At 43.6% G+C, this 27,357-nt stretch overlaps 1 long non-coding RNA gene across 1 annotated transcript; it reads left to right on the top strand.

Annotated features, from left to right (window-relative positions):
* The first annotated feature begins 40 nt into the window (after positions 1 to 40).
* LOC128414671 (uncharacterized) lies at positions 41 to 26,362 on the top strand. The gene is made up of 4 exons (XR_008330704.1): positions 41 to 194; positions 6,636 to 6,708; positions 13,978 to 14,111; positions 26,073 to 26,362. It is a non-coding gene; the product is annotated as an uncharacterized LOC128414671 (long non-coding RNA).
* Positions 26,363 to 27,357: the final 995 nt, after the last annotated feature.

Here is a 27,357-nt window from a genome sequence, read left to right as displayed (position 1 = left end):
AAAAAAATCCGCCCTTCCGCGCGGGGTTGCCTTTTTTTTTTTAAGTAGGAGTAGAAAAGGGAAGCCAAACTTTTTTCTCCTTTTTGCAAGCTGCTAGGAACTGGCAAATCCGGCCGGTACAGTGGGGGGTGCAAAAGCGGGCAAAGCGGCGGAAAAGGCGCCCTCGGGACCCCCTAGGAAAAAGCCTCGCCTTGGTATCTTCCGGATTTCATGGGTGAAACGGAGAGAAGCGAGAAAAACAGCCTCGGAGTTGCGCCGCCAGTGCGGCACATGCGGAGGGCTCGCTCCGGGGAGGGTCGCGCCTGGGCCGGCGTGGGATTTGCGTGGCGCGCGCGCTGGGAACGGAGAGCCCGCAAGGTTAAGGTGAAGAGCCCGCAGACTTTGCAGCACTTCGCTGCGAGGTTACTTAAAATTCTCGGCGCGCTTAAGTCGCCAGACGCCCGCTGCTTCCTGGCCTTTAGTTCCAGACCTTCTCGGTCATTGGTGTGTCTTTATTTGTGGCACAAATGCTGCGTCTGAGCCAAGATGCTCCTTGAGCCAAATGGCAGATGACTCTACCATTCCTGGCTGCCGCTGGCAGGGTGTGGCTGCATGACTCAGTTCTGCATATGCACGCGTCCCTGCACCTGGAAAGTTAGCAGCAAATCATTTCTGCGCTAGTTTTCTAGGCGCAGGGTGGTTATTGCTGCTGTTTTAATGGGAGATTCGTTTCGTGTGTGCTGGTAATCCTGGGTATATTCATATGCTTTGTAAAAATATTACTTTGAGGGCTTTTCCGGCCAACTTGTTTATTCAGCATTTATCCTAATTTGCTTCCACAAGGCCCACACAGTGGCAAGACTATAAGCATTTATCCTAATTTGTTTACAAAGTGGTTATCGACAATGAGCATGCATTCATCCTGATTTGCTTGTGGGGTGTTTACACATCTTCCCATTCTTCCCATACTTCCCAATGCATCTTGCATCTCGCTCTGGAGGGTAGGACTTGAAACCAATGACAAAACAATGGACCCAAATCAATGGATTTAAGTTACAAGAACGGAGATTCCAATTTAACACCAGGAAAAACTTTCTGACAGAGCTGTTCGTCAGTGGAACAGACTCCCACGAGAGGTGGTAGACACTCCTTCCTTGAAGGTTTTTAAGCAGGGGTTGGATGGCCATCTGTCACGGACGCTTTAGCTGAGATTCCTGCATTGCAGGGGGTTGGACTAGATGACCCTGGGGTCCCTTCCAACTCTGAGTCTATGATCAGCCTGGATAGCTCAGTTCGAGCACGGTGCTGATAATGCCACAGTTGCAAGTTCAATTCCTGTATGGGACCACTGCATATTCCTGCATTGTAGGGGGTTGCAGGTGGTGCTGTGGGTTAAACCACAGAGCCTAGGACTTGCTGATCAGAAGGTCGGCGGTTCAAATCCCCGCAATGGGGTGAGCTCCCATTGCTCGATCCCTGCTCCTGCCAACCTAGCCGTTCGAAAGCACGTCAAAGTGCAAGTAGGTAAATAGTTACCGCTCCAGCGGGAAGGTAAATGGTGTTTCCGTGTGCTGCTCTGGTTCACCAGAAGCGGCTCAGTCATGCTGGCCACATGACCCAGAAGCTGTACGCCGGCTCCCTAGGCCAATAAAGCGAGATGAGCGCCTCAACCCCAGAGTCGGTCACGACTGGACCTAATGGTCAGGGGTCCCTTTACCTTTAGGGGGTTGGACTAGATGATCCTCAGGGTCCCAACTCTACAATTCTATATTTCACTGACACTTTCCAAACAGCAAAGTTTTTGTTTTGAGTGGCTTTATCGCATTAGGGTGACTGAGCCCTTTATAATCCACTTCGATCATGCAAACCTAACGTATGCACATGATCAGCTTAAAAAGCAGCAAGGTCGCTCTTTTTCTCAGTTTGGATCGAAGCTGGGTTTTGGGGGGGAAAGGCATCAACATGCAGTATTACATAAGATATGATGGGAGAGCTGTGGCTTGTGGCTAACGAGTGTAGACCACTTTCCAAACTAGAAGTGATAGGGCACTGGATGCAGAGTTAACAGTATTGTGTATACAGTCACAGCCTTCAGGCCCCCTGGGAGTGAGGCAGTGGCTCTAGCTGAAACTCTTGCATCTTATTTGTGTAGTGTGGGTGGGATTGTGAAGGTCCCAGGGGGACAAAGCGAGCAGGGGTTGGGGGTTTCAGAAGTTGGATGTGCATCCTAGCCGGTGTAAGGTTTGCATTTTCAGATGCAGAAAATTCAAATACCGATCTTCAGTCGGTTGGTGCATCATTTGTGAAAATGGCATCAGATGCCCTGATTTAGCACATTCTGCTCAAGCCGCACAGTACTATTTATACTTACTGATTCTGCACCAATCCCATAGGAACCTTTAGGGCACACACAGGAGAACTGAAAGAGAACTATATGAGGAGCAGCAGATTCCACGTAGTAGAAACATGCAAAAATAAAATCAAATCTATGCGATATTAAGCTTGCCCCCTTCCTGTTTCCCAATAGAGCATTGGATCTAATATTATACCCAGAGTAGACCAATTGAAATGCATGGCCACGATTAACATGTGCATTAATTTAAATGGGTCTTCTCTGTTTTGGGAGCATGCCCATTTGATAGGGAAAAGCTGCCTCTTTCGCTGCATAAGATTTTCTCTGGCTTACCTAGTTAACTTCCATAGCAACGAAAACTCCTACAATTAATTTCTACTGATGCTTCTTGGTGACAGAACACTCACCTGGAGCTGCAGGTTCAGATGCAGAAGTGATCCAATCTACTACCCAGCCAAGTTCAAGATGTTGGTACTAACACAGTTTGGGTACTATACAGTTTAGCACAGGGTTACGTGAGAGTCCACCTTATCCTTTATATACCCAGTAGGTTGCTGTGGTCTGCAAGAGAGCTTCTTCTGCAAGTTCCAAAGATCTCAGAAGCCTGCTCCACAGTAACTTAGAGCAGAGCTTTCATTCTGGCTGTTCCTGTTGCTGTTACGTATTACATTCATATACCATCCTTCACTCAAAGATCGCAGGGTGGTTTAAAATGCAAAATGAAAACACAAAATACGTAACATAGCTAACAACTCCCCCAACATATTTACAAGGCCATAGGTCATTTAATCAAGCCAAGATGTGCTTGAAGGGGAATGTTTTTGCCTAGCAAGCCTCCCTGTGGAGAAAGCACATTCACAAATGGGGAGCCACTGCAGAAAAGGCCCATTCTGTTTCAGAGCATTTGTGTTGAGAAGTGTCAAACACCCTCTGTGTGCTTTTGTCCCTGCCATGAATGTCTGTTTTGTATTGTTCTTGTTTTCTTCAAAATCTATCTTCTTTTTTTAAAAAAGCGTTTTGGTCTTTTTCTGTTTTTGCTGTATATTGCCTTGAGTTGATTGTGTAGGAGGCGATTAATAAATTGATGATAATACTACTACTACTAATAATAATTTATTATTTATACCCCGCCCATCTTACTGGGTCTCCCCAGCCACTCTGGGCGGCTTCCAACTGAATAGTAAAAACAATACAGCGTCAGACATTAAAAACTTCCCTAAACAGTTGTCTTTTAAAAATAAAATAGTTGTTTATTTCTGGTGGGAGGGCGTTCCACAAGGCAGGCATCACTACTGAGAAGGCCCTCTGCCTTATTCCCTGTAACCTCTCTTCTCTCAGTGAGGGAACTGCCAGAAGGCCCTCGGCGCTGGACCTCAGTGTCCTGGATGATGGGGCTGGATGATGGGGGTGGAGACACTCCTTCAGGTATACAGGACCAAGGCCTTTTAGGGCTTTAAAAGTCAGCACCAACACTTTGAATTGTGCTCGGAAGTGTACTGGGTGATGGTGATGATATCTGAGGAACATAGGAAGCTGTCTTAGACCAGCCAGTCATCAACCTCAGTAGTGTCTACACGAACTGGCAGTGGCTTTCAGTGGTGCCAGGCAGGGGTCTCTCCCAGCCATACCTGGAGATGCCAGAATTGAACCTGAGACCTTCTGCATGCCAAGCAGGTGCTCTGCCGCTGAGCTGCACACCTTCCCAAATAGTTGTGCTAAGCTTCACTTCGTGTTAAAGCAGACTATAGGAATCTGCCTTACATAGAGCCAGGCTGTGAGTTCATATAGCTCACTCTACCCTGGCTGGCAGCAGATCTCCAAGGTTTCAGGAAAGGGTCTCTCCTCTAGTCCTATCTTGAAGAAGCTTGGCATTAAACCTGGAACCTTTTACATGCAGAGCATGTGCTATAGCACTGAATGTGGGTTCGAGTTCCACTTTGGACAAAAAGATTCCTGCATTGCAGGGGTTGGGCTAGATGACCCTCATGGTCCCTTCCAACTCTACAATTTTATGATTCTATGAAATTAACATTCCAGGCATCATACAAATAATGGGAGACGAGGGTGGTAGGATTCTGGAAGACACCACTTCAAATTGCAAGGTCTGCGCCATTTCTGGAAGTGAGTCCAGGGCAAAAAAAAATAAGCTTCTTCCATGTAGCAAACTAGCACATCACAGAAAAAGCTTAAGTGTTGGCCTAAGATAAAGATTCAGTGCAGTGGAAGGGAGCATGCAGAAAATAAGACCGCCTATCTACAGCCTCAAGTGGTACAGTCCAGAGTTTCCCCAAGCCATTCTGCATAATGTGTACATAGAACTGACCCAAGTCTGGTTATGGAAGCCATGATTGTACAACCATTAACTGGAATTGGTTTCCGTGCAGCTGCAAGCTGACTACAGAGAGGAAACTGAGCACAGACAGCGTAAAGTAAGCTTCTAGGACCTCTACAATGACAAATTAAATACCAGTGCCCTGAATTTAGAAAAGGCCATCCTGACTGCTCGAATCTGACTAGTCCGTGTTTAAACAGAGTGCCTTTTCTGCTGAAGCCTGCTTGTAAAATCTAAGATTGCGGCCACTGTGAAAAGGAGTGCACTTGTCAATAATACCAGCTATGTGTGTTGGGATTTATAATGTGCTCACAATCAACCTGGTGCTCTGAGCAGAATGGCACAGATCTTCTTATCTTTCCATATACCTGAAGGAGCATCTCCATCCCCATCGTTCTGCCCGGACACTGAGGTCCAGTGCCAAGGGCCTTCTGGTGGTTCGCTCACTGCGAGAAGCCAAGTTACAGGGAACCAGGCAGAGGGCCTTCTCGGTAGTGGCACCCGCCCTGTGGAACACCCTCCCACCAGATGTCAAAGAGAAGAACAACTACCAGACTTTTAGAAGACATCTGAAGGCAGCCCTGTTTAGGGAAGCTTTTAATGTTTAACAGACCACTGTATTTTAATACTTTGTTGGAAGCCGCCCAGGGTGGCTGGGGAGACCCAGCCAGATGGGCGGGGTATAAATAATAAATTATTATTACTATTATTATATAAGCGTAGTGAGTTACTGCCTACCACAATGATTTTAGAATAATCCAATAGGGATACTAACCAGTTCATCCTTTTCCCCTTTGCACAACCGATACAGACACCCAACAAAGCCATAATCAGAGAAGACCCATTGAAATAAATTGACTTTGTTTATACCAGCGGGCCTTCTCTGATTATGACTAAAGGTGGGTTTCATCTATACTGCACATGTGCGTGGATGCGTACACTTCTAGAGATAATATTATGGAGTCATAAAGTCATAGAAATGTAAGAGTTGAAAGGGATCCAAGGGTCATCTAGTCCAACCCCATGCAATGCACAAATCACAGCTAAAGCATCCATGAGAGATGGCCATCTAACAGGACATACCTAGCTCTCACCTCAGCAGTGACCTTGAGTGTACAGCCCATCTTGTTACCTGCCAAATATTTTGGACTACAACTCCCATCAGCCACACAGCCAATGACCATTGATTATGGCAGCTATGGTACAGCAGCATCTTGAGGACTCCAGTTTTCCCTTTACTGATGTGGGAGAAGGCAGTCCTTGCTAGAATACTGTAAGGCCAGTAGTGGGGTGGCAAATTCAGAAGTGCAGGATCCCTTCATTAGGTCACAGCCCTTCTGAGCTGATGCAAAAATCTTATAGTTATACAATATTAATAATTAGGGACGCATTGCAACAAGCACTGCAGAACTCCACGAGTTGCCTGCCTTTCAGTTAAATCTCCTATTTTCTGTGCACATACACAGGGAAGTGATTTGCAGAACTCAGTATCTTCTTTTGTTGTGTTTTCTGTGAAGTCCCATTGTGCATAACAAACCTTGCACACTGTTCTCTTGAAACTGAAGCAGCTTGTGTTTTCAGTGTTCTTAAATGTAAGCTTTGGAGAGCAGAGTGGTCAAAAAGCTCCCCTTTCATGCTGATTGGGCAGCTCTGAGACTCTCAAGACACAGATTCTGCAGGGACTCTGTGAAGAAATAATAAAGGGTGTTTGACCCTGCTAGCCCTCTCCCCACATGACCTTGGATCACTACCCCACTATCTTAAAACATACCCCATCTCACAGATTTTATCAGTGACAAAGCACATTCTGCTTTTATTTTATTTTCCTTATGTTTTCAAAAGAGACCATTCCTTTAAAGCTCCAGTTTAAGGCCATGCATGTCTTTCTGACTGCACAACTATTCTCTTCTTTTGTTCTGAACGTCAAAAATCACTCTGCATAATTCAACATGGACTTCCCTTTCCACCTAGTCAAGCAGCCTCTTATATTGGCTGGAAAGATCTCTTATAGTGACCTCTACCTCAAGAGAAAAAGAGAGCACAGGTGAGAGTTTGTTTTCCCATTAAACGCTGTTCTCATCCTCGCACAGAATCACTTTGTCTCTCCCAATTTAGTCCCCCTAGATCTTTACTAAATATGCCAATAGCTGCCTTGAGGTCATCTTGGGGCAGAGAGGAATTCTTCAGAGAACGTATTAGAAAGAACTAGAGGGGAGGCAAAAGCCCCACTATATCCTGAAGGTGACCTTGTACTCAAAACTGCAGAATGACCCACCCCACCAGCATCAGACATTGTACAGAAAGCTGGAAAGGGAAAGCTGCCATGACACCGACCTACGAATGAGTCATAAGGAGTCAAGCCACAAAGAAAATAACTGTCTACGCAGATGAATATAATATTTCAGGAGCTTCTGCAGCCGTCAAAAGCTTGGCATTCTAAACCACAGAAGCGAGACTTCCTCGCACCCTCCCCTCAACGTCACAGGCACAGTGAAGTTCTGTCTCGCTCTCAGTCAACATGGCAACATAGGCATCAACACCAAAGCATAGCACTGACGAGCTTTTGTTTAGTTCTGAAATAGCACCACCCCCAATCCAAAGGGAGCAGCACGTTTTTAAATGTTAAGATCCCACCAGCCAGTTGTTGGGCATCAAACAGGGAGGACGTCAACATTTTGAAAGGTCTCCATGCATGTTTTGTGAATCGAGTGTGGGACCTATGCTGGCCTCTGGCACCCCTAGCCCCCAGCCAGCATCAAGGACGATTGGAGTTGTAGTTTAGCACTATTTGGAAGGACACAGGTTCCCCATGCATGCCTTAGACTGAACCTTTGTTCCGGCAAGGCTCTTTCGGTATTATGCAATCCAGTTGTTGGACTGGAGTGGGCAACCCCATACATTGTACCCATTTACTCATGGGATTGCTCTTTCAGCTAAGGAGGCACACATCTTCTAGATGCATTTGCCCCCAAATGGATTGGGGCATCTGTTTTACAAAGGGAGGGGAGCAGGTGTCACTGTGGTCTAAACCACTGAGCCTCTTGAGCTTGCTGATCGGAAGGTCAGCAGTTCGAATCTGCGCGGCGGGGTGCGCTCCCATTGCTCTGTCCCAGCTCCTGCCAACCTTGCAGTTCGAAAGCACACCAGTGCAAGTAGATAAATAGGTACCGCTGTGGCGGGAAGGTAAACGGTGTTTCTGTGCACTCTGGTTTCTGTCACAGTGTTCCGTTGCGCCAGTAGTGGTTTAGTCATGCTGGCCACATGACCTGGAAAGCTGTCTGTGGAAAAAACAGCGGCTCCCTCAGCCTGAAAGCGAGATGAGTACCACAACCTCGTAGTCGTCTTTGACTGGACTTAACAGTCAAGGAGGTCTTTACCTTTACTGTTTACCTGTTACAAGTGGCTTGTGCAAGCTACTCACAGAACGGTCAAAACAAAACAAAGCATGCAATCTAAGCTTTAGATGACTTTAGGTGTACCCAGCATCAGTCATACTCAGGGAAACCCGCTGAAACTAAAAAACACAACTAACTTTGGTCCGTTCATTTCAGCGGATCTACTTTGAGTATAACCTATTGAATATTAACTATATATCAGAATTATAAGACCCAAAACAAAGTTTTATACCGCATACATTGGAAGTTTGTCAACATTTCAAATTCTGAATCTGAAAGCCACAATATTTTGTTTTGTAATTTGACTTTGATTACTACTTCTTTTAAAATGTTAAAAAACAAATGAACCCTGTGTTACTATGATACTGCAAAGCACTGGGCCTTTTCTGATACAGCTACCAATGTTACATTTGGATACAAATAGAAAATGCCACAAAATATATTCTCACCCCATGAACACTGGTTATTTCTGGTGAATATCCTATCTGCTTACTTACCAGGCAAACTGGGTTCAGTACTCTTGCAGGAGCTGCTCAAAACTACTGAACTTTATTTAACGTTCAAATGCTTCTATAATTATAGTAAATGCACAATCCAGGCTCTGCCTTCATGAAAGAGAGGTACTTTCTGTATTTGAAGCAGCTGCTTATTTTAACAGGATATATAGTATCTAGAAACACACTACCTACTCTGTATTATACCATCAGAAGTGAGAAGCACACATCTCCAACTGATAGCAAGTTTATTGACCAGTGCTAAATTTTGCACTGTTCAACAATGAAGACTGCTTTGGAAGAATCTGGGAGACAGCCATAATAATGAAATAAACGTACCAAAGGAAAACTTCAAGCAGTAACTAGCAGGGCAAATTTATTGAGAAATGGATTTTATTTATCCAATTTTGGAATGAAAAAGCAAGAGAATATTTATCCATATCACTCTTTCTCCTGAATATAATAATTTATCATTGTGAAAATCTCTCTCCCCCTCCTTCTCTTCATTTCCCCTTTACATCAGACTGTTTAACTAAACTACAAAAACGCAGGGAAGGAAATTATCTGAATTTTTAGTATGCATGAAAAAAAGAACGTGCAGTTGTTTCTGAGCTTTTAAAATAAATAAAGTATCTGCTTGCTTCCATGTACAAACTGAAGCAACAGAAGTTAACTCCTGTGGTGAAATATTTCACGTGATGAAACCCTAAAATATACATTGATTTTGAGGCTTTCCTTCGTCGTCGTAGCAGCGCCTCAAATTTTGACTTTGCCAAAATTGATTTCCCAAGTCTCTTGTTAAAATACTGCAAGTCACTGTTTTAATAAAGAGAGAGAGAGAGAGCAGGATAGTTCAGCCTTAGCTTTGCATCTGTTCCTATGTTAAAATTATGCTCCAAGCAGCTTGTAAGCAGTGAGCAGCTTGTCTCAAAATGTTACATTTTGTCCAAACAATGTTTACCTCCCTGAGACTGCAGAGTTTTTAAACAGGGCACAAATCTATTTTCAAAGTGCAATTCAAAGAGGTTGTTTTGTGTTGTTGTTTTTTTCTTCCTCTTCAAGCCCACAAACTTAATTTGGAGTTGGAACTACAGGGAGTAATTTGGAAAATTGTTGCCTTATGGCCAGGGCTATAGTACTTTTTATATCAAGTCTCCACTACCTTTCTGCAGGTGTAAAAACTTGCTGATAAAGCATCACCAGCCAGAGCAGCAAAATGAAATTTAAAGCAGACTATATGTGGCCTATCCCATAATAATTGCAACATCCTTATTAGTATACAATGGGCAAAATTGGAATCTTCAGTGCAGGTGAATCAAAACATAAGAATATAAGAAAAGCCTGCTGGACCAAAGCTAGATCTAGTTCAGCATTCTGAGAATGATTTTTGAGAAGAGACGATCAACCCTTACACAGTATTTCAGCTGCAGCTACACCATAAATTTGTATAACAGCAACAATGTTATGGGCTATTTTATTTTCAATTCCTTTCCTGGTGATCCCTAGCTCAGAAATTCTCTCTCTCTCTCTCTCTCTCTCTCTCCCTCCCTCTCTTTACAGCTGGCATACTGCAAATTATGAAATAAGCTATGACCATAATATTCCAAAAGCTCTGTTGTTTTGAGGGACATCTTTAAAACTCCTTTAAGTTAGCTCACTTTCTTTAGACGAGGGGCAGCATCCAGTAATCCGGACTGCATCTGATCTTGTTTCAACAGTGGTTGTATGCTGACGGTAACTAAGTGCAGTTCTAGGTGTGTTGTAAGAAACAATATCTGAAAACCCAATATATCTCCCCCCAACTCCTATACTGCTGTTGCTGACCATAAGAAGAGCCTTGCTGAATCTGGCCCAAGGTCCATCCTATCCAGCATCTTTTCCTCAAAGAGCCTACAAGAATGCTGCCTCTATCTCATTGCTGTCCCGCATCCAGCAGCATTGGGTACCAACTGCAGTTTTGTACTTTGACAGGTGTTTCACTTTGAGTACTTAACAGCATAGGGTTGTTACACATATCCCAGGGCAAGAAGCCCATATAACCAGCTGTGTCTCTCTGTTGAGCATCTCATCACATTCTTGGGTCACCAGGAAGGGGGGGAAGATGCAGTATGTCAATGGACCCTTAAATTATTAGATGAGGGCTTTTGATTTTGTTGTTCTTAACAGTTCTTCTTGTATTAATTATACTGTATTTCAATCAATAGGGACGCGGGTGGCGCTGTGGGTTAAACCACAGAGCCTAGGACTTGCCGATCAGAAGGTCGACAGTTCGAATCCCTGTGACGGGGTGAGCTCCCATTGCTCGGTCCCTGAAGAAGAAGAAGAAGAGTTTGGATTTGATATCCCGCCTTTCACTCCCTTTAAGGAGTCTCAAAGCGGCTAACATTCTCCTTTCCCTTCCTCCCCCACAACAAACACTCTGTGGGGTGAGTGGGGCTGAGAGACTTCAAAGAAGTGTGACTGGCCCAAGGTCACCCAGCAGCTGCATGTGGACGAGCGGAGACACGAACCCGGTTCCCCAGATTAGGAGTCTACCGCTCTTAACCACTACACCACACTGGCTCCTCCCAACCTAGCAGTTCGAAAGCACGTCAGAGTACAAGCAGATAAATAGGTACCGCTCCGGCGGGAAGGTAAATGGCTTTTCCATGTGCTGCTCTGGTTCGCCAGAAGCGGCTTAGTCATGCTGGCCACATGAGCCAGAAGCTGTACGCTGGCTCCCTCGGCCAATAAAGTGAGATGAGCGCCGCAACCCCAGAGTCGGTCACGACTGGACCTAACGGTCAGGGGTCTCTTTACCTTTATATCAATCAATAAAGAGATAGGTACCTTTGCTATTGTTTTATTTGCATTTGATAATATTTCATAATTGTTGTGCTCCTACTGGGGAGTTTTGTAAAAGTGCATCGCTCTTTACAAATATAATGAATATATATTCAACCCACAATATTTAAAGAACATATATTCAACCCACCATCAAGAAACTGTTAGGCAGCCAAACGAAAGACAAGAAATTGGATGAGGCAGGTGGCTCTTCAGGCGTGAGTGAACTAGGCGTACACAAACACACACAAACACACATCTTTTGCCACTTTCCATGAGTTGGAAGGTGAACTTCTGAAGTGGAGAGTGTCAGGCTCTTGCGAAAGATCCATACATGATTCGGAACACTGATCATCCAAATAAGACATGGAGCTTCCCTGAGTACATGAGGCTCCAAACTCCAGAAGGTTGCCCTCCAACTTGTAGAGGGTGATGGGGGCGCCAATGGGGGGGTGCTTATGATAGAATCATAGAAGTGTAGAGTGAGGGTCATCTAGTCCAACCCACTGCAATGTAGTAATCTGCAGATGGCCTGCAAAGGGGTCAAAACCGTGACCTTGGCATTATCAGCCCCATGCTCTAACCAACTGGGCCCGTTCTTTCCCATTGGTTTTACATGCAAGTAGAATTCTTGAAGAGATCTTGCCTCTTGTAGTATATCTTATTTTCTGTAATAATAATAATAATAATAATAATAATAATAATAATAATAATAATTTTATTATTCATACCCCGCCCGTCTGGGTGTCAATAGCACCCAATATTTTTAATGCATTCAGTGCTATGCTGTTACTATCTATTCTGGAAGGCCAACAAAGATAAATAAAAACATCTGAATGATATCAAGAAATCTCCCACATGATAGTAGCTCCCGCAGTAACTGTATGAAGGTCTCTTAGAGACAGAATAATAAATAGCAACTCAGTACTTAAAAAAAAAATGATCTACTTCAACTTTGGGGAGGGATTTTCATCTATAACTTCAGCCCAGAGTTTGATTCAATTTGCCATTATTTGTAGGCCTTTAGAATTAAGTTAGAATCCAAGCAAAACAAACCCCTGTGAACCTTGCAAAGGACTCGACTGCCTAACGGGAATGTTTTGACTGCTCCCAGAAGCTGCCTTAATCAACCCAATATATTTTTATGCTAATTTTATTGAGGAGGAAGTACTTAAACATTTTTTTGTGTGCTGTTAGTGCAACGTGAATTCTTTGGTGAACAATGGGTGTGCTTTCTTAGACTGCAAGAGCATGCAAGCATATAAATAGCATTACAAAATTATAGCTATTTCTTGCACCACACCAGGAACTTTGCCTGAAAATAGAGTCTCTGCGCTGTGGGCAAGGTTTGACTTGTATATTTGATTGGGCTCCAGTCCCGTAAAAAGGTACACCTGATAATAGGGCAGTCTTTGTGAAGGAATCTCTCTGTCTCGGCAAGCTCACTCTATTTAGGGCCAATTTGCTGCAAAGGTGTCCCACAGCATGGGGCCAGCAACACTAAATGCTGGACTTACAGTAGAGTATCTGTAGACACAAGGGACAACTAGCAGTGCTTGTCTGGGTGAGCTCAGTGATCAAGCCACGCTATAAGGACTCAGGTGGTCCTTAAGATATTCTGGATGGTTCAGGGCTTTGTATGTCAACACCAGATCCTTGAGCCTTGCAGTCGAAGGGCAATTGAAACCATAGCTTTGAATTCTGCATGTCAGATCTCTGCCTATTTCTAGATTCAGTCCCAATAATGTCTCACTCTATTGCCCGGGGAGGCTCGGGTTCAATTCTCTACTCAGCCATGCGTAACACTTGCGCCAGCCAGTCACTTAGCCCAACCTACCTCACAGGCTTGTTGTGAGGATAAATTGGGGAGTGGAAGAAGCACCTACGTTACGTTGCACTCCTTGGAAATAATAATCATTTTCTTTCCATTGCCCTGAATCCACCCTGCTATCACTGAGATCACCTGGAAACACCCAGGGTTGGAAATAAATACTATTATTCTTTGTTAAAGCGCTCCACTTTCCTCTCGCCCTTTCATGTAACCTCAGCAAAAGGGAGTTTGGAAAATAACGTTTGCCAAGATCATAAGTAGTTCAAGCCTTAAAATGCAATGACACGCTTTTCAAATGTAGAACATTAATTGCACAATTTTTTCTCCTTTCTAAATCCTTTGTAAACTTGAATTACTAATTACCTGAACGTTTTTTATCAAGTCAAGTGATTAAGACTGATTGTCACCAACTTACAAACAAATGGTTGAAATCATTAGCTATCATTATTGCAGGAAACAATTATAGCGAACACTATGTAATCGAGACATTTGATGAAGTATTTTTTTTTAATCATTATTATTAGCCCTTGGGTTCATTCAGTTGTAATGGTATATATATAATAAACAATTTGTACTAATTCAGGTCAACATCCTATCAGCAGAAACATGGGGAGTTATCCAATAGAAGTGCTGTAATTTTTATTTCTTTAAAAAATTAGTAATTCTAGCAGTATGTTGAGTCTGTGAACACTGCTGAGACATTCACTGTTGGCAATCTATTTCATATCAGGAAATCAAATCATTATTAATGCGATTTTGATTAATTTCAGATACCATAGATTATTACCTTCTCTGAGGCACCAGGATGAACATCTACATCAGTCAAGTGCCAATTAACCAGGTTGAGCCAGCAGAACCCAATAGGCCCCCACTGTGGGTCAGCTGTCATGACAATGGTTTTAAGGTATTATTTCTTCATAATTTCTTCCGCCACATTCACACTATACATTTAAAGGCTTGCTCTGCCAATATGTTTGCAAGACACCTTGTACTATGGAAACTTTTGAAACCATTTATTTGGAAAGCAGCATATAATCTTTCCAACTAAATAGAGAAGATGGGCTTTGCTTTGGGTTTTTGAAATTTTCCCTTCAGGTGCATTTAAAAATGGTACCCTCTTCAGTAAACGTAAAAAAAGGTAAAGGATCCCTGGATGGTTTGTCCACAGACAGCGTTCCGGGCCAGCATGACTAAACCATTTCCGGTGCAACGGAACACTGTGACAGAAACCAGAGCGCACGGAAACACCGTTTACCTTCCCACCATAGCGGTACCTATTTATCTACTTGCACTGGCGTGCTTTCAAACTGCTAGGTTGGCAGGAGCTGGGACCGAAAGACAGGAGCTCACCCCGCCGCGGGGATTCGAACCGCCGACCTTCTGATCGCCAAGCCCAAGAGGCTCTTTGGTTTAGACTACAGCACCACCCCTGTCCCTGCTCTTCAGTATGCAGCACTCATTGCTAAGGTGATTTCCAAAGACCCTCTGGGAACTGCAACCTATGTCTTTCTTCCCTTCTTTGACCCCAGCACCCCACTTGCAGCATCACTGCCACTTACGGATGGGGATGGGTGGGTGGGTAAGACTGGGGTGCAGGAAAGTAGCAGGGGTTAGTTCCAGTGTTGTCCTACAGCCCCTCCTGATTTAATGACATGTCCAGTTTGTCTCTAAGCCTATTGCCTGGAAATGGTTGAGATACAAAGGGCAGAGTGCTTCATTATGTGAGGCTCCCGGGTTTTCCCGCTTTCTGATAGCAATTGTTGGTTACCCAGGACAAGGAAGGCACTCTGAAAGTCGGTGCACTTCAATGGGAATCACAAGGGACATGAGCTCAATCAATGAAATCTTTATTACGGTCATAGACCAGCATAAGTAGGGTGGGGAACAATCATTTGGAATCTGTAAAACGTTTTGGAAAGCTAAAAAAATATTAAAACAGAAGGTATATCTAAAAGACTTTAAGAATCTAAAAACAACAACAACAACAACTAAAAGAAGGGTCAAGAACATTAAATGGATATGGAAGAGCATAAAAGGTTAGTATATAAAAAACTACAACTATCAGTTTAGAGAGCACTCTGATGTGAGTGTTCATTAAATCTAGTTTGTGGCACAAATTTTGAACGCTGCTGTGCAGAATCTGGCAACACTGTATGTTGTAGCAGGGTTGGTATCTGACAGCAGCAGTGGGGTATAAAATTGTCCTGTGCACCCTGGGTACTTATGGAGTAGTGGGGAGATGAGGCTAATACGAATGTCTCTATAGTATAGGCACTGGAGAAGCACATGCTCTGTTGTTTCTGTTTGTCCAGAGCCACAGGGGCACTGTCTCTCTAAGTAAGCAATCTTCTTGTAGGACATGAGTTCTGCTGCACCCACTTCCTGCTTGTGAGATTACCATTGTTATTGATCTGAGTTGTCACTGTGAAAACAATGCTGGACTACGTGGACCTTTGGTTTGATCCAGCAAAGCTTACATACATTCTTAACGTTTTCACAGAGCTGATCCAAAGGGCACTTTGTGCTAATTACGACTTCTTCTTTTTGCCACAGAGGTGGAACTAAAGGGGAAGTAGCGAAAGGGCAGAGCAATTATGTCCCCTTGAACCTTATAGGTCCACAAATGTGAAAGCAGCTATTCACCGAAAGATACTGTTGTATTGTAACCAAGGAAACTGACTGCAGTTTGCATATTGCTTTTTTTTTTTAAGGACCAACATTTTATTTCGCTTATTAAAAATAAAAACAAAGGAAGTGCTTTTGTATTCCATGCCACTTCTCTTAATTGCAGTGTAACTTTACACAGAGTTTAAAAGATGTAGGTGGTGTTGCTCCGTAATGGCTGTGTGCTTTAGAACAAGCCAATTAAGGAAGCTTATCTTATGACCCAGCCGCTAATCCAGCCACTGACATCTGCCCTACAAGAGAGACTTACACCAGCCAACTGACAAGAAGATCAGTAGACGTTCATGGAAACTGTGTCATCTCTCTCTCCCTCCCTTTAAGTTTGGCTTCCTCTTCATATGTCAACAACTGATAAACTCTTGCAAAACCAAAACTGCTACCAACTACTGAATTAACTCCCATTGCAGAGCAGGTGCAAAGCCTCACATTTCGTCTCAAGATTTTGCAAGCCACACGCTCCCCCTAACAGTGAACTGAGGTGGTGAGTGCCGAGAGAAATGGGGCCATTGAGAAAAAGGGGGAAGTATCAGTACGCGGCCGGGAAACCCCAGTGCTCTTGCAAAAATACAAACAAAACAACCGCCTTAACCTTCATCCCTCCCCCTCCTGCGCGCCAAAAAACCCCCTAATTTGGGAGTACTGATTATTCTCAGGAGCCACAAGATGTTGAGTGTCAGTTGGAAACGAAAAACGAAACTGGAGAGGGGAAAGGGAGAAATTCCCTTCCTTGAGAGCTTATAGTTTCCTGGGGACTAACATGGATGGAGCAGACATGTTGCAGAGTAGGCTCAGGAGTGGCTGGTGGGGAAGCCAGCTTAGCCTAGCTGCTGCTTTGCGTTCCAGCATTACAACGAGTAGCTATTGCTATTGCTGCTTTTGGGGCTAGTGTAGGGGCTTTGCAGTGTGGTGTAGTGGTTAAGAGCGGAAGACTCGTAATCTGGGGAACCAGTTTCGCTTCCCCGCTCCTCCACATGCAGCTGCTGGGTGACCTTGGGCTAGTCACACTTCTTTGAAGTCTCTCAGCCCCACTCACCTCACAGAGTATTTGTTGTGGGGGAGGAAGGGAAAGGAGAATGTTAGCCGCTTTGAGACTCCTTCAGGTAGTGATAAAGTGGGATATCAAATCCAAACTCTTGTCAGTATGCCTGCAATGCCCTGGCCTTGCCACTGCCATTCTATACCCCAGTAGGATGCAGTCATGCCACTGTTAGGAGGCCAGCACCATGCCACCATACCGCCATGCCACCAATCCAACCCACCCTGGTAAGGATCCACTGTGATATGTAGTTTCAGAGCCCACTTCGCATTTATCATCCTTTCTTTGTGCTCTTGCTACCACACAATTCTGATGAACTCCATTCAGAAGTGGTTGTTTCCCACCAAATAACAACAACTTTATTATTTGTACCCCATCCAACTGACTGGGCTGCCTCAGCCACTCTGGGCAGCTTCCAACAAATATAAAAACACAACGAAACGCCAAACATTGAAAACTTCCCTATACTGGGCTGTCTTCAGGAGTCTTCTCAAAGTTTTCTCACTATTTATTTCCTTGACATCTGATGGGAGGGCATTCCACGGGGCAGGCGTATATATATTTGCATGGCAGAGTGTACCATAAATGTTCGCCCATGTTAACCTTTTAGAGCCCCATGCAACAAAACAGAAACTCTTTTTTTTTTTTAATTAAATATTTATTAGCATTTTCAAGAAACAAACAAGAACAAAAAATAAACAGAACAAAAGAAAAATACAAAAATACATAACAAAATTAAACAACAAAAGAAAAAAAGAAAAAACACATAAAGTTACTAATACTTATTGTTCTTAACCTTATTTCTCAAACCTCCTCACACCTCCCCTTCTTGTATTCCAATTTAAATTGTCAGTTCAGCAAATCCTTAACTTATTTCTTTACCTTAACTTATACATTTATTCTAACATACCATTTTTTACTTTGTTTCTTTTTTCCATTTCCTCCATTTATTTTTAACAATCTTATTTTCAATTAATTTAAAAAAGAAGAAACCAATTTTACCTTATTAAAAACACACATCAATACTTATACCTCATTAATTGTTCTTAAACCTTTTTCCTAAAGTCGACCAAAATTTCCCTTCCACGATTTACCCAATTTCCTTACCACTAATTAAAAATAAAAAAAGAAAACAAATTATCCTTATGTTCCCTTTGGATTCCCAACCTCCACCCACCCTTTTCCCGGTTCCAGTCCCCGACCAATGTCCATCAGTCTTTATATTATTTATTTAGCCTGGAGACCTCACATCTGAGGCCCTTTTATCTCTCTCAGTTCCTTTCTGCCGGTCTCTTTGATGGTCCTTAATGTTAAACCCCAAGTCTCGGAGGGACTCCGGCCCAGCAGAATCCTTGTTGCTTCCAGCCAGTCTTCCATACTTAAAAGCAAAGCCTGTGGGGGGCTCCAACTCTTGTTTCAAATTTCTTACAGATCCAGATATCCCCAAGGCTCCAGCTTTCACCTTCCGCAGATTTGAAATCCTCAGGTCTTCAGATCTCCTCCAAGGGAGATCTCTCCATTTTCCAGGCTCCCATTCAGACCAGGCTTTCCACATCCAATTTTTATTGTCCTTTTTTATCATCATGTCAGGCCTCATATTGTAACTCTCCTTTAACTCCTGCACATCTCCTGCTTCTCCTTCATTTTCTTCAAAGACTGCACCTTGCTCCATCATTTCTGCACTTTCAGTTTCATTTATTTGTTCTGTTAAGCAGGCTTCCTGTTTCAAGTCCTTATCAGGCTCAAAACTGTTGTTTACTGACCAGTGTAGTAGTGATACCTTTGTAGACATAACATTGTATTCATCTTTCAAGTTTCCCAAGAGAGCGAGTGTTCTGTCCAGTTCTGCTTGGAATTTACGTACTCCAGTCATTTTTGTAATGTAGTATCCCTATTACCCCTCTAGGGGGATTTTAGTTCCTTAATGTTCCTTTCAGCTCAAGACCAAAAGTCCAGTTATTTTGTATCAGCCCTCATTGTTTTCAACAAAGTTGTACCAAGTGAACCAGCAAAAACAGCAGAAACAATGTTCTCTTTTTCCAGCTGGCTACTAGCTGACTAGCAGCTCTCTTGACAGCTGTCAAAATCTTCCATGCAACAGACTTTCTCTTGGGGCGTTCCCGGGTCTCGGGGGGGGGGGTGAAATTCCAATCCCCAGATTCTTTTTATCCTCCAGTAAATCCTTATAGTGTCAAAACCGTGAAATCAAGATCTTTTCACTAAAAAACAGGTTCTCTCGACCTTAGTTGCCCAGTCCTTTGCTTTAAATTGTTTACAAAGAGGGGGGGGGTGACTTCCTTTTTAGCCCCTTCCCGCTCGTTCCAGATCCAAAATTAAATTTTTTTAACGTTCCAATCTCCGTATTACTCACGGGTTTATATTTTAGAGTCCAATCGGTCTTGGAAGAAGTTGGCGCTCTCTGTCAATGGCTTGCGGCTTCACTCCGTAGGCGAGGGAGTACTCTCAGCACCACGCCTCACCCTGCCTCCGTTCCGAAGCCTTTAAAAAGGCTCCGTCGCGGATTGGGGGGGCGCAAATGGTGCCCGCCGAGTCTCTGTGTTCACAGGCATCCGCGCCTGTGATTTTAAGGGTCTCCGCTTCGCCGCAGCGGCCAGACCCAGACACTACGGAGCCGATTCCCTCCGGAGCTCGGAGGGGATCCGCCATTAAACAATGGCGCCAACCCGGAAGTCCCGCAACAAAACAGAAACTCAAAGGGCAAACAATGTTGTTACAGTCTTGATGCGGAAGATGCCTCAACATAATCAGTACCTGCATGGGAGAGGGAAGTGTAAGAAGTTCTGAGCTTCTCAGGAGAGGGGAAGTGGGATCCATGCTTATTGGGGACTTGAGTCCAACTGAATCAATGAGACTTCCTTCTATGTAGACATGACGGATGGGTGTATCTGTCAGCTTTCAGTTCCTCATTTTTGAAGTTTGTAGTTCAGTTCATCGCTTTTCTGCATCAGTCTGCAATTTTTGTTTAAAGTCATCATGAGAATTCACCAGCATTTTAGCATACTTTTCTCCTACTGTAATATGCATATTTTTGCAGGTAATTCTGTTCTCTCCCACACACATATACATATGATGTGTATGTTTTGACTAATAAACACATTTAAAGGCACGCTTAGCTAGACATATTTTGGATAGAAAACTGAACTGCAAAATTCACAGAATTGCAGATCTGGAAGGATAGCTGTGCTTTCATTCACACACAGTTTTGGAAAATGCAAATTAGGTGGGTTCCTATTAAAACACAAGCTGAACCAAATTTCTTCCCCATTTCTAACAGACATGACTACAATTGTGCAGTAAGTTCAATAGTATAATGGCTGCCAACATAGCCCAATGTATGTCTATGCAGAAGTCCAACTATATTCAACTTCCTGCACCAGGAGGGCACATGGTAGGAGGGATCTGGGCACATAACAATTAAGTGTTGTTGTTGTTGTTGTTGTAAAGGTTCTACAGGGATCTCCACCACCAGATGATTGACCCAAATTAATGTATCTTGTTTGGAAACTATGTGAAACAGGCATAGAAGAGTAACAAGATGGCGGCAGTATTTTTTGCTGCAAACTTTTGGCCATTCAAAAGAGAGGGAAAGAGTGGATGTTACAGCAGATTTCTGACTCTCAAACTGCAGCATGAGTTGGCATGGAAGCAGGAGTCTCTAGTGTCAAAACGCTGGCAGGAATTCTGCAACCTCCTGGCACATATCTTGTCCCTTTATTCAGCGCTGGAGCCAAAAATGCTAAGTAATTACTGAAAGGTTACAAACATTAGGCTCAGTTATTAGCAGAGACTCCTAAAAACTATATTGCTAGCATTAGATCTACCAAAAAAACCTCTCCAAGATAACCTTTCATTTTCTGCCTCTGGAGAAATCTCCAGAATCACCTTTATTTTATTTTTTTGCAAGTTCAATTGCCCATGAAACTATATCAAGGATGCGTCAATGGAAACAATACCATGGGCAGAGAAGGCTCAGTCCTAAAGGACAGGAAAAAAATAACTTTAGCCTTAATAAAGTTAATGCTGAATTATATGGAGAATTATTTATACAGAGAAGCTCAAATTCCCAGCATTTATGGAAAAGGATAATATTTATTTCCAGAGAGCTTGATCTCAATAGGAAGAGGTAGTGATGGGTTGCTTCACACAAAGCTCTGGCTGTGTACAATCAGTGGTCCAATTTAAGCACTGGCTGGGGGCCCAAGCAGCTCAGATGGTTCATCAGGGCTGTGTCTCTATTCACCAATGTGGTCACTCGACCCATTTTAGTGGTCTAGTTTTCATAGATCTATGGCCCAGGGCATTGCTTTCTGGGTAAATTAAAACATCAGGCAGCTGCTGCACCAAAGACCTGGTGAGAACCGCACCTGGAATACTTAGTCCAATTCTGGGCACTGCAATGTAAGAAGGATGTTTACAAGCTGGAACGTGTGCAGAGGAGGGCAACCAAGATGACCAAGGGTCTAGAAACCAAGCCTTATGAAGAATGGCTGAAGAAGCTGGGTATGGTTAGCCTGGAAAAGTGGAGACTGAGAGGAGATATTATAGCCATTTTCTAATATCTCAAGGGCTGTCACATGGAAGAGGGAACAAGCTTGTTTTCTCCTGCTCTGGAGGGTAGGACTCGAACCGATGGCTTCAAATTACAAGAAAGGAGATTCCAACTAAGCATCAGGAACATAGCTGTCAACGTTTCCCTTTTTTAATGGGAAATTCCCTTATTCCGAATAGGATTCCTCGCAAGAAAAGGGAAAGGTTGACAGCTATGATCAGGAAGAACTTTCTGACAGCAAGGGCTGTTCGGCAGTGGAACAGTCTCTCTCAGGAGGTTGTGGACTCTCCTTCCTTGGAGATTTTTAAGCCAAGATTGGATGGCCATATGTCATGGATGCTTTATCTGAGATTCCTGCACTTTGGGGTCCCTTCCAACTCTACAATTCTATTATTCTGTGAGAAGGGCAGTAAATGATGTTGCTGCCACCACTGTGATAACAGTAATAGAAGAAGAAAAATATGCAGCTGCATTGGGGGACAAGGATTTGTGTGTTGGTGGCGATGGTCTTGTGCTGTGGGCCCCCTGGTACCAACATCTATTAATCAACAGTACAATACTTGGGTGAACTGCACCTCACCAAATCATTTTGCAGATATGCTAGATCGTCCACATTCTTTCAGGACTGGTTTAACTGCTTACCACTTGCAGTATATTTGATCACCCACCTTCAGGTTTCCTTCTGTCTTGTAAGGTGTTCAAACACATTTCCTCCAAGAGCAGATCCTGCTAGATGAAAGCAGAGTCAACGGCAGGCAGCAAATTCTACAAAACCCCAACTGCTACATCAAAAGCACCGGCTCTTTGCAAAAACTCAGGCTTTTCAGCAACTGAACTAAAACAAGTGTTGTGGAATCTGAAAATTTCACATCAGAGCATGACTCTTTGCAAGGTCTTAATTCAGCGGTCAGCAAACTTTTTCAGTAGGAGGCCAGTTCACTGTCCCTCAGACCTTGTGGGGGGCCAGACTATATTATTTGGGGGGGGGGGAATGAACGAATTCTTATGCCCCACAAATAACCCAGAGATGCATTTTAAATAAAAGCACACATTCTACTCATGTAAAAATACGCTAATTCCCAGACCATCCGTGGGCTGGATTTAGAAGGTGATTGGGCCGGATCCTGCCCCCGGGCCTTAGTTTGCCTAGGTAAAGGTAAAGGTAAAGGTGACCATTAGGTCCAGTCGTGACTGACTCTGGGGTTGCGGCTCTCATCTCGCTTTATTGGCCGAGGGAGCCGGCGTACAGCTTCTGGGTCATGTGGCCAGCATGACTAAGCTGCTTCTGGCGAACCAGAGTGGTACCTATTTATCTACTTGCACTTTGACGTGCTTTCGAACGCTAGGTTGGCAGGAGCAGGGACCAAGCAACGGGAGCTCACCCCATCGTGGGGATTCGAACTGCCGACCTTCTGATTGGCAAGCCCTAGGCTCTGTGGTTTAACCCACAGCGCCACCCATGTCCCAATGGGTTAGTTTGCCTACCCATGCCTTAATTCCTCCTCTCGTTAGTGGAATGCTCACTTACAATCAAGGGGTATCAGAGAATTCCAGTGGGAATTCCAGAAGTTTACATGCTTGTCTGTGGTCTGTGGTTCCATCATTCATGGAAATATGACCAGTATTGGCCAGAAACACACACAAGTAGCTCAAGTTTCCTGTCTGGAATGCTGGGGAATCCCAGTGTACTCCTTGGTGGCAAGGGGACTTCCTCAAGCAGCAGGAACTGCTTCGGCCTCCTCCTTCTTCTAAGAGGGCCTTGGTGGGCAGAAGGGAGAAGTGGGAAGTGATGGAAGACCCTATTCAATCCACACACCATAAGTAATCCCATAGGGGAGCTTGATTTTACAGTTTACACTGATGACATTCCTCTTCATGCAACTCTTTTGATGCTGAATGTACCAACAAAGCAGAACTACCCATCAAACATGGAGGCATGGATTATCTTAATGCTTTCTCTTTGAGCAAATACGTTAAGAAATTTATGGATTTATTTATGTATTTATGGGGTTGAAGCAGGAATCACTCATGCTTCTTCTCACACTACTTTGAAACACCTGAACCAGGGATATGCTCCTTTATACAGTGGTACCTCGGGTTACATACGCTTCAGGTTACAAACTCTGCTAACCCAGAAATAGTACCTAGGGTTAAGAACTTTGCTTCAGGATGAGAACAGAAATCGTGCTCTGGCGGCATGGCAGCAGCAGGAGGCCCCATTAGCTAAAGTGGTGCTTCAGGTTAAGAACCTTTTCAGGTTAAGAATGGACCTCCAGAACAAATTAAGTACTTAACCCGAGGTGCCACTGTAATCCCATTCTGCTTGCTTGTTGGCTTCCTGCTCTGGCCAGAAGCAACCGAATTACCCCAGTCATTTCTTATCTATCCTCCACTGCCTTGTAGGTTATCTTTGGGAGAAGAAAAGGCTAAGGAGTAAACCCTACACAAATCTGGACTGGAGTCCCTAAGTCAGTTGGATGGTGCCCAGTACACGTCATTTCAGCAACCCCTGCAGCCAAGCTGATGTCAAACATATGGCTCTGCCTTCCTTTGGACCGCATCAGAGAGGCCGAGAGAGGGGGCGGGTCTTGTCATCTGGGCAGCCCAGGACCTCCATACACACTTCCCAGGCCTGAGCTCTGAGTAGGTCACTTGAGTGCTGCTAACACAGCAGTTTGATTTCACCCTCGGAGGTGCACTCTGCTGTTGTTGACGGATGCCAACAATTGCATTTCTGCACCACCCCACATTCAAAGGAGTGAAACACCTACTTTCAGGATGTGCAAGGGAAAGTGTGGGGATTTATAACTGAGAGAGTTGCTGAAATGCACAAGTAGATTTCAAAATCTGGAAGTAAGGCATTATGTGTCCTTTCCTTCTCTGGAGATGTTTCTTCAAAGTATACCCCACCATACTCAGTTGTGTAGAGATAGCTGTTTTCCAGAATCGTGGCCTAAGGCAAAAATTCTGCATTCTCCTGGCACAAGCTTTGTTGTTCCTTTAATCAAAGCTGATCAGAAATGCTGAGTATTCGTTGAAGGGTTACAGACACTTCGATGACCTACCAAAAGAGCTTTCCCTAGCTTTTGTAGCCAGCACTTTAGTTGCTGGATAGTTGCCTGAACAAAAACTCTCAAATAATTAAATCTACAAGCCCCTAACACTTTGTGTACCAAACATTATCTATGGGAAATAATGGTCTGTTCAATTTCTAAATTCTAATCTAAGCCCTTGTTTAACTTGCTGTAAAAAAGGGGGGGAGCCAATTCCAAGTTGATTAAGACCCTTTGCTAAACCTAAGAAACTGGTGAGCTGAGATCCAAGTCTTGCAATCTTTACTTTCAAGATTGTCTCTAGAAGTCAAATACTATCTTCATTACCATTCAGACAGGATGTGATGGCCGTAGTGTTTGGAGGAGAGATGAGCTCCGATAAAAGAACCAGTATTTCCTGGGGATGGTGATGTTAAACATTGGTTAAACTGAGTAAGAGAGCAAGTTCCGTCAAAGTTTGTATGCTTGTGCAGAAAACCTCTCTCCTGCCTTGCATGTGAGAGCTCGCAAGCAGTATTTGATGCCAGTCTTTTTTTTTAATGAACTTTTTCTGCTGAACTGTTCTCCAAGCTGAAGCTCAGCTCCCTATCATTGTTTGTGTGCGTTAGAACTGTTTGTGCACTCTGTCTATCACATTTGTGTGCGGATTCTGTACCCCACATTGATCTCCACTCCTGTCAACAGCATGCATTGCCAGAAAAGATAAGAAATGAACAGTCCTTAATTTCTTATGTGAATATGTCGAAAGAAGAATGGCAGACGAAATTAATGGACTATGCAGAATTGGACAAAATGACAGGAAGGATTCGAAACCTGCGGGACCAGAGATTTACAGAAGATTGGAAGAAGTATATGAATTATTTGAAGAGCAACTGTAATCAACAAATTACGCTAGTAGGACTACAAGAAGTTTTGTAAGCAGAAGTATACAAAGTGTTACAATGTAGAAAACAATAGAGATGTTGGTTATGAGTTTGAAATGTAATAGGGAAAATAAGAAATGCATATTAAGAGATGAGACTGGAAAATTTTCAGACAGGACTGATGGAAGTAAAAAAAAACTGAATTTGATGTAAAAGCATGTTTAATTACTGTTAAAAATGATATGTTAAAAAACTAATTTTATATATATCTATATATCTATATATCTATATATCTTATGTGACGATGTCACAATGTTACTAAATGTCTGTCTCAATGTAAGAATACCAGGCCGAAAGCCTATCTAGCATTTGATTCTCATAGTAGTTAGCCAGATGTCTGTGTGAAGCCTGAAGGCAGGACATGAGCACAGTAGTACTTTCCGCAGTTGCGATTCCAAGCAACTGGTATTCAGGGACAGACTGCTGCTCACAGCGGAGGCAGGCAACATGCCTCTTCGATGCCGTGACTTTCAGAGTATCACTTGGTGCCTCGTTTTTTTGTTGCTGGGGAATATATGAATAGGCCATAAATCCTAGCATTTCAAACTTTAGTTGACATATTGTGATGGATTTCTTTTCATTTCTCCAAAATTCCCAGGGCCTTAAACAAATGGGAGTGCTGGCAGCAAATGTATACATACTGCCTCCTGAATAACATTGCTGGATAACATGAAGTACGCTGTCACTGCCAGACCTCCAACTGCAGTTCCAATGGGTGATATCCAGTATAAGCTGTACTCAGCAGACCTATGGAAATCAACAGACTAGGGATCATTAATTTCAATGGGTCTACTCTGACATCATTGGAACACCATCCATCGTTTATAGTGGCTAAGTTATGATCAGCCTATTTGGGTCACTTCAATGGAGCAACAAAAGCGCAATTATTTTTTTATTTTTTGAGGCCCCCCTGGAATGGCCTCATCCAGAATCAGAGTAATGTTATAATTAGTTAATTAATTAATTAATTTTGCAGGGCAAAAAGGTTGTGCCAAATGATCATTTTCAACAATTTTTAAAGATATGTAGAAATTGAATTAAGTGGCAGCTACCCGGTTTTCATGAACTGCACCTTAAACAAGTCATGCTCAAACTGTCTACATGTTCACTTAGCAGTAGCAATTCTATTAACAACGACTTGTGCCTCGCCTTAAAGTTCTGGGCCAGTTTATCTGCCTGACATGGTTCTAAGGCAGTGGTAGCCAACACAGTGCTGTCTAGACATTGTTGGACCCTAACTGCCAGTATCCCTACCATTGGCCATGTTGGCTGGGCCTGATGAGAGTTAGTCCAACCGCATCTGGAGGATACCACATGGATTACCTTTGCCTTCAAGGCATGCGTTGCCGGTGTTGTAGCACCATGGAGTTGGGTGTTCATATTCACACATAATATTCTTGGTTCCACAATCCCAAAGTTGGGTTCCTAGGCTCCCTTCTTTCCTTTATTTCTCCCTCACACAAAATGATTTCACAAAATGATTCTCGGTTCCACAATCCCAAAGTTGGGTTCCTAGGCTCCCTTCTTTCCTTTATTTCTCCCTCACACAAAATGATTCCATTTCCCCATTCCTATTTTAAACAACTTGCTGTCACGTTGCCAGTCGAATTTGCTCGTCCCTTTCCTCATCATTTGCCTCCATGCCTGGTGTGGTGCCTTGGACTGCTGGATTTGGACCAGGCTTGGTTGGCCTTAGTCCAAATTGCTCTTCAGCCATGAAACTTGGCCGTTGCACTCAAGTTCTGCTTCCCATGGGTATATGGCTGGCCAGTGTGAGAGCAGAATGCTGGACCAGATGGGCCTTTGGCCTGATCCAGCTGGCCTTTCCTTGTGAGGAAAAAAAAGACTATTGATGGCTACTAGTCATGACGGCATATGCTACT

This window comes from Podarcis raffonei, chromosome 5, assembly GCF_027172205.1.
Source record: "Podarcis raffonei isolate rPodRaf1 chromosome 5, rPodRaf1.pri, whole genome shotgun sequence".
Taxonomy (NCBI): Eukaryota; Metazoa; Chordata; class Lepidosauria; order Squamata; family Lacertidae; genus Podarcis; species Podarcis raffonei.
This window is presented reverse-complemented; position numbering and strand designations above follow the sequence as displayed.